Genomic DNA, 8,149 nt, shown 5'->3' with positions numbered 1-8,149 from the left:
CATATGCGAGGAGTAATGCAAGATATGTAAAGATTATTATTGTTATATCATTATATTATTATATTAGTGTTATTATGAAAGTGACTGGTGATCTATTTATTAAAGTGGCCAATGATTTCAAGTCTGTATGTAGGCAGCCGCCTCTCTGAGTTAGTGACGGCTGTTTAACAGTCTGATGGCCTTGAGATTGAAAAATAGCTTCTGTCTCTCGGCCCCAGCTTTGATGCACCTGTACTGACCTCGGCTTCTGGATGGTAGCGGGGTGAACAGGCAGTGGCTCAGGTGGTTGTTGTCCTTGATGGTCCTTTTGGCCTTCCTGTAACAACGGGCGCTGTAGTCGTCTACAAACACTGTTGTGTCGTCTACCAACTTGATGATTGAGTTAGAGGCGTGCATGGCCACGCAGTCATGGGTGAACAGGGAATACACAAGGGGGCTGAGCACACACCCTTGTTGGTCCCCAGTGTTGAGGATCAGCGAAGTGGTGACGTTTCCTACCTTCACCACTTGGGGGTGGCCCGTCAGGAAGTCCAGGACCCAATTGCACAGGGCGGGGTTGAGACCCAGGGCCTCAAGGTTAATGATGAGCTTGGAGGCGACTATGGTGTAGAATTCTGAGCTGTAGTCAATGAACAGCATTCTTACATAGGTATTCCTCTTGTTCAGTATAGTCTACCAGTCTATCCAGCATTCATAGTGACAATAGTGGTAGATGGATCATTTGACCAGATATGCAATAGGCTAACTAGCAATCACACCACATATAAAAACATTCAAAGCTGCATCAATTGTCAATATAAATTGACAAGAACAAATAGGAATACCCGATAGGCAGCGGACAGGCCAGGTGCATCACGGCGCATGAAAGAACAATGAAGACAATGAACACACAGCTCATAAAGAAAGTGGAACTGTGCCTAGATAATAGAAACTAACCTATCAGGGGGAAGTGGTATAACTTTTGAGGAAAGTCATAGATGACTTCAGTCATGCTATGTTGTAATAAGTGTCATGTTTCAACAGTGGAAAGACAAGAATATTTATTCCCATTTTACATTTCAGCTTTTCCATTTAGAGTCAACGTCTACTATCCTTATGTGCCACTGGTGAATTTTCCATATTGCTGACACCTTAATTGATGATTCAACGAGGGGGAGGGGGGGGGGGGTCTGGACAACTTGACTTGAGGAAGCGTGGTGGTTGCTTGTTTCTCTTTTAGTCATCACATTGCTCCTCCTAGTCAAACTGTCTCTATCATGTCTCAGTCACATGACTGGTCTCTCCTTCAGACAAACTGTATCAGAGGTGAACACAGAGGCTTAGCTTCAGCTCTGTGGTTGCCATTTCAGATAAAACCAGACTGTCATGTTTCCACTTAATATGAAATGTCAGACACCACACTCACAGTGGAAGAGAAATGAAAACCACAATTATATTAGCCTTCTTTCTCTCTCTCTTTCTCCCCCTCTCTCTGATTATATTTTTCGGGACTCTTGTACTGAAAGAAAAAGTATGAAAGAGACAATTCAGCTAACATCTACTTTTGATAAATATTCTCAATGAGAATCAAAACTGTTTTCCTGTATTGTCTGAAACTGTGTAGTTAGCGTTGTCATTCATAAAAGGCCTAAACGTCCAGGATGCAGAGAAACAGAAATCCCCCTCAGGACAATGGAGGAAAGGAACATACATGGATGGGAACAAACAGAACAGACCAGCCAGCCGCACCCTCCTTCCTCTCATCTTTTTGATGCTCTTCCCTTTATCATCATTGCTTTTCTTAGACTGAATGTAACATGGGTGAAAGGTCAAAATGTCCAATGCAAAAACACATTTTTTTTTGACCGGTTTGAATAGTGTAACTGGTGATACTGTAAATATTGTGATATATTTTGGGTGATTTTATCTCTTCAATGTATTATACAAAGTACAAAGTACTTTTATAAATCAAGGTGTGTAAAGCAAATTGACCAAATGCCATTGTCGAGAAGTACCATGCCAACGGATATCACATTCTTCAATCAACATGTTGACCTATAGGAAGGGGGAACTCCTACTTTATGTCTGATTCATTTCATTTGTCATGAGTCTAAAGGTCTTGAATTGAGCAACATGTGAAATAATAAAATGGGTTGAAGGCAGTGGGGGTGAAGGGTGCTGCTGGATATGTATTTAATACACAAGTTAGGTTTTTCTTTGCTTCTGTTTCAGCAACACACATCCTCTATAGTTGCTTTTTCACTGGTCAACATTCACAAGGCGGGCGACAGAGGTTTTCTTGGTGTCTTCTCATTTGTTGTGAAAGCAAAAGAAGAGTATCATGTCTTGTTGTCATCCCTTGCTAGCAAGTTGGCTAAACACTGCAAGCTAGCTAGCCTTTTGAAATAATCGTATTTCTAATGAAATAATATTAAATGGCAAATACTTATACATCCCGGTGTAACCTACAACATTATCCCAATTTGATATGCTGCTTCAATGTATTGGCTCAAGCAAGTTGGAAATCGCAAATTCAACAATGAGTGGTTCGGAAGGAATCAATGACTAAGTGCTGCAAAGCAATCACTATTTTGCTTCCCCCGCCTGCTATTTGGTGGAGAGGGTGTGTGATCCAAGTCTGGGTTTAAGGGTCTCTTTTCCAAGCATAAAAGGATAAACATTCACATGAAATATCATGGGCCAGAAAAGGTTGAATACATTGGCCATGAGGTCAATCCATCATTACTTCTGCTGCCTTAAAAACAGCTGGAAACTCAGAACTGGGAAATCTCAGACTTCAGTGAGTTCCAGACAACTGGGAAAACGAGCTCAGACTGGGAAAAAAAAAACATTTTGAATGGTCATCCAACTTGGATTCCAAGTCGGGCCCCTTTCTATAGCTCCGACCTGAAGATCACTGAAGTCATGAATCAACCTTGTTTTTTCAGAGTTTCCAGTTGTATATTGTAGCTTAGAATGTAATACTAAATGTATGTTGTGTAGTAAACTGTTAGTAGCCCATGAGCCTCACCCTAATAATTTGGTCCCTTTCCCCTTCATAACGTAGCCTATTTTTCTGACTTGGTGGTGCCTATAGCCTGTTTTAGAGAAACGTCATCATCAAATATTGTAAGAGCTTTCATTGTCTGCCGATATTCCCCCTTTATTTATCCTACGGTTCTGACTTCCCTGTTTTAGGTCAGTTAGGATCACCACTTTATTTGAAGATTGTGAAATGTCAGAATAATAGTAGAGAGAATGATTTATTTCAGCTTTTATTTCTTTCATCGCATTCCCAGTGGGTCAGAAGTTTACATTCACTCAATTAGTATTTGGTAGCATTGCCTTTAAATTGTTTAACTTGGGTCAAACGTTTCAGGTAGCCTTCCACAAACTTCCCACAATAAACTGGGTGAATTTTGTCCCATTCCTCCTGACAGAGCTGGTGTAACTGAGTCGGGTTTGTAGGCCTCCTTGCTCACACACGCTTTTTCAGTTTTGCCCACAAATTATCTATGGGATTGAGGTCAGGGCTTTATGATGGCCACTCCAATACCTTGACTTTATTGTCCTTAAGACATTCTGCCACAACTTTGGAAGTGTGCTTGGGGTCATTGTCCATTTGGAAGAGCCATTTGCGACCAAGCTTTAACTTCCTGACCGATGTCTTAAGATGTTGCTTCAATATATCCACATAATTTCCCACCTCATGATGCCATCTATTTTGTGAAGTTCACCAGTCCCTCCTGCAGCAAAGCACCCCCACAACATGTTGCTGCCATCCCAGTGCTTCACGGTTGGGATGGTGTTCTTCGGCTTGCAAGCCTTGAAATACATCCACAGGTACACCTCCAATTGACTCAAATTATGTCAATTAGCCTATCAGAAGCTTCTAAAGCCATGACATCGTTTTCTGTAATTTTCCAAGCTGTTTATTAATGGCACAGTCAACTCAGTGTATGTAAACTTCTGGCCCACTGGAATTGTGATACAGTGAATTATAAGTGAAATAATCTGTCTGTAAACAATTGTTGGAAAAATAATTTGTGTCATGCACAAAGTAGATGTCCTAACCGACTTGCCAAAACTACAGTTTGTTAACAACTTCAACTGTATTTGCATTTTTCCGTTAGGGAACGCCTCATCTGTGAATTGCCGGTGTGTGCACAACTCAATTTGACCTTGCACTCCTACTAAACAGCGACGACCCGTAATTCAGAGCAGATTGGGCAGAGCCTGTTTTGAGCCCTACATTTTTAGCAAAAATGTTATAAAAATGAGAAATATGTTTTTTTGGGGGGGCTTGCTTGCTTTACATGTTATTTGGGCATTAATACGTGTCACATATCAGTTTGAAAACAATGTAATATATATATATATAATTGAGTTAATAAAGCTGCATACAAACATGGTCTCTTTTTTGTTTTCTTGAGTAAGGCAGCTTCAAAATGCAGGTGTTTCATCCTAAGTCCGTGCTTTCTGTGGTGTTGGGGCAAGTCAGTTGAAAATATGGAGCGTTGCACCATGATTGGCTCAATGTTCTGTCACTCATGGGGACGCTACATCACCGCCAAGTCTCAGGGTAGAGCTACAAAATTCTAGCCCCTTGAGTGCTGCCATATAGTTTCATTAGAAGTGCCCATCCAAGAAGGCTCAAGGTCATTGGCCACAGATAAAATGACGTCAAATCACGTTATATGTGCAGTAACTGGTCTGTAAAAATCTAATTTAGTTGTTCCATGGGATTGCTCGGCTTTGTTACTTTTTGTAATAAAGTCTATTTGAATCCACAAGCTCCGGTATCTGAGAAATATTTGATTCAATATTTCCATGACAGCAGTCATCATCATGAAAGAAGTCGACAATCTAGTCGACTAGATTGTCGACTAATCCTTTTTAATCCATGTCATATAGAGAAATAATGAAGTGAAGTTGGAAATCGCAATTTCAACAATGAGTGGTTTGGAAGAAATCAGTGACAGTGGCTAACTGCAAGCATTGCAAAGCAATCACTAGCCTGCTATTCAGTGGATTGGTTGTGTGGTCCCAAATCTGGGTTTAATAGGCTCTTTTCCAAGTTTAAAATGATAAACATTCAACATTTTCCATGCTGTCAATAAAGCATGATTTGTGCTGCGCTCTAAACAACTGTTAACTCTGAACTGTGAAAACTTGACTTCAGTGAGTTCGAGACAACTGGGAATTCGGGAATAAACAAGCTCCGACTGGGAAAACAAGTTTTGAACGGTCATCCAACTCGGAATTGTAAATCCGGCCTCTTTATAGAGCTACGACCTGAAGATCAATGATGTCATCGTGATTCGACCTTGTTTTTTCAGAGTTCCCAGTTGTTTTGAAAGCACCATAAATCCAGAGAATGCCAGACTTTGATGACAAAATTTGCCCACGAAGGACCGCAGCACCACCTTCTTGTTCAAGTGAGCACAGCACAACAAAGTGAGTCCCAAAATGTATTGTATGCTGCTGCATAAATGATGTAATATACCAGGGAGATATGTATACTGTAGCTAAGAAAGTAATACTAAGTGTATGTTGTGTAGTGAGATTTTAGTATCCCATGTGCCTCACACTATTAATTTGGTCTATTTATCCCTCTTAATTTTGCCTACTGTTCTGACTTGGTGGTGCACATGTAGTCCATAACCTGTTTTAGAGAAAAGTAATCATTGAATATTGTAAGAGCTTTCATTGTCTGCTTATATGCCCCCTTTATTTATCCTACGGCTCTGACTTGGTGTACAGGGAGAACACCGTAAGAACGGTCCATGTTCTGAATTCTGTCGCTGTACATTTCAAATGTGCTAAACAAATAGTTATATTGACTATGTCCATCCTAGCTCGCTCATTAATGTCTAAATAGAAATGACGGATTACCTCTTATCCACTTGTTGTCCCCTTATGCCATAGGCTGAATGAACTGTTTCACTGCCAGACAAGATACCGCTGATAGCCAGGTGTAGCTGTGGTAAGATGTTGGGATTGCTGTTGGGACAGCTTTATGTAGGTCCTAACAGTTTGGGGGCACCGTTTGTCACCGTTATAGTGCAATTAATGTATTGTTTGGTGTTGTGTTGTGTAGTGGCATTCTGGCATGCATCCCACCAATTTTCTAAAACTTTGGCAAAGAGTCAAGTCTAGAAAACGTAGTGCACTGTGTTCTGTCATGGAAATTGCAAGATTATGTTATAATGCTTGTATTGTATTATAATGGTTGTTTTATTTGACAGAATAGAGTATTCTGTTAACTATTGTGTGTGTGTGTTTTACTGAGGAGGGCTTCTATGAGATAGCACTGACGGAGGAGATTTACGATGTCTTTGGGTGATAAAACCTAAAGAGCATTCCAGAGAACATGAGCTAATGGTTCTGTTCTATACCGTACCAGGGAGAGATGGTTCCAGATTGGAGTAGGAGGACCAGACACTGGTCTTTACAATGAAGTAGATACCTTTCATACAAATCTTAACCTTGTGGCCATTCTATGTATCTGTTGTTCGTCATATAGGTTGAGAGGGGTATGTCTTGGCTATAAAATATCTTTGTACTTTTGTGTTGTCACTTTCAATGGTTCATTAGAAATGGCGTATCATTGAAAGGCAAGTGCTATTGCAAAGCTCTTATTATTAAAAATGTAGTTTAAGTATAACTCTGTGACTGGTGTGTGAAGTTTGTTTCTCCTCATTTGGTAATACAGAAATTAGCCACCACAGTTCATAACATATTTCAGTTTCGGGAACAGAAAAATATATTGAGATCAGATTTTTACATGGATTAGAAAATCAGCAGAATCTCAGCCCAGTTTCACCTCGTACCTGCCTCTCCCACTACCCGTAACTGAATTCCTCTCAGTGCCAAAAGAGTGTCTTATAGTCAAATAGATTTTTTTTTTTACCTCACTCAGTTTAATCCTTTCGTTACCATTGTATTGATGCGAAGGCACAATGGACTACCATCACATAGAGGTATGGGCACGATAAGATCAAATATAGAACACCCACGCTGCCCCTGCCTGCCTTGACCTGTCTATTGCCTGCCCCTTTTGGAATATTAAATAATTGTCATTTCGATGTCTGCATCTAGGTCTTACCTTGATTCCTGACAAAAACAGGTTATAGGCTACATGTGCACCACCAAGTTAGAACAGTAGGTACAATTTTAAGAGGTGAAAATAGACCAAATTATTACTATGAGGCACATTGAACGCTGTTTGGGTCTTTGCGTGTGAAAAATATATAACACTATTTGATGCTTTAAATGAGCTTTTGTGGGCAAATTTTGTAATCAAATTCTGGCATTCTCTGGATTTATGGTGGGAACTCGGGAGGAAAACACACAGACACTCCATTGAATAGTAGGCTAACGTTAGTGGTTGCTTTGCAATGCTTGCAGTTAGCCAATGATTCATTCCAAACAACTCATTGTTGAATTTGCAATTTCCAACTTGTTGTGTAATCTTTATGTCCAATGGCCGATGAGAACTGATACGTTTTATCTATAATTTCGCTTCATTATATGACAAGGATTATATGACAAAAATGTAAAAGTATTTGACAGTAGATTGTCAACTTGATTCATGATGACTGCTAGCTAAGACTTTGAAAGTAAGATGTTGACATGATCAGTCCAATCAAAGCTACTGTACATATAACGTGATTTGACCTAATTTTATCTGTGGCCAATGACCTTGAGCTTTCTTGGAAGGGCACTTGTAATATAACTCTATAGCAGGACCCAAAGGGCTGAAATGTTGGATGTCTACTCTTTTTTTATTAATATCAAATCAATACATAAAGCACATGAGGGAACACAAGCGTACATAGATTACAAACAATAGACAATCGAGCTAGGGGGTACAATATCACATTACAATTACACAAGGACCTTAAGGGATATTGTGCTGCCATCCTGTTAGAAGGTAACAGATTATTTTATTACAATGGTTAAATTGGATTTTCATTGTGTTCAATGGTGTTATTTGCCCCTAGTGGCGCTTTCTGGTACTTAGAAAGACAACGCAAACGGGAAGTTCAGAATTGGTTTTGCACGCATAGAAGCAGCTACAGACAACGCTACGGTGCAGGTCTTTCAATGTAGTTATTTCTTGTCACGCTTCAGCCTTGGAAAAATATTTGTTTGTAAGTTCAATTCA

Source organism: Oncorhynchus gorbuscha, linkage group LG24 (assembly GCF_021184085.1).
Source record: "Oncorhynchus gorbuscha isolate QuinsamMale2020 ecotype Even-year linkage group LG24, OgorEven_v1.0, whole genome shotgun sequence".
Lineage (NCBI taxonomy): Eukaryota > Metazoa > Chordata > Actinopteri > Salmoniformes > Salmonidae > Oncorhynchus > Oncorhynchus gorbuscha.
Note: the sequence above shows the minus strand (reverse complement) of the source record.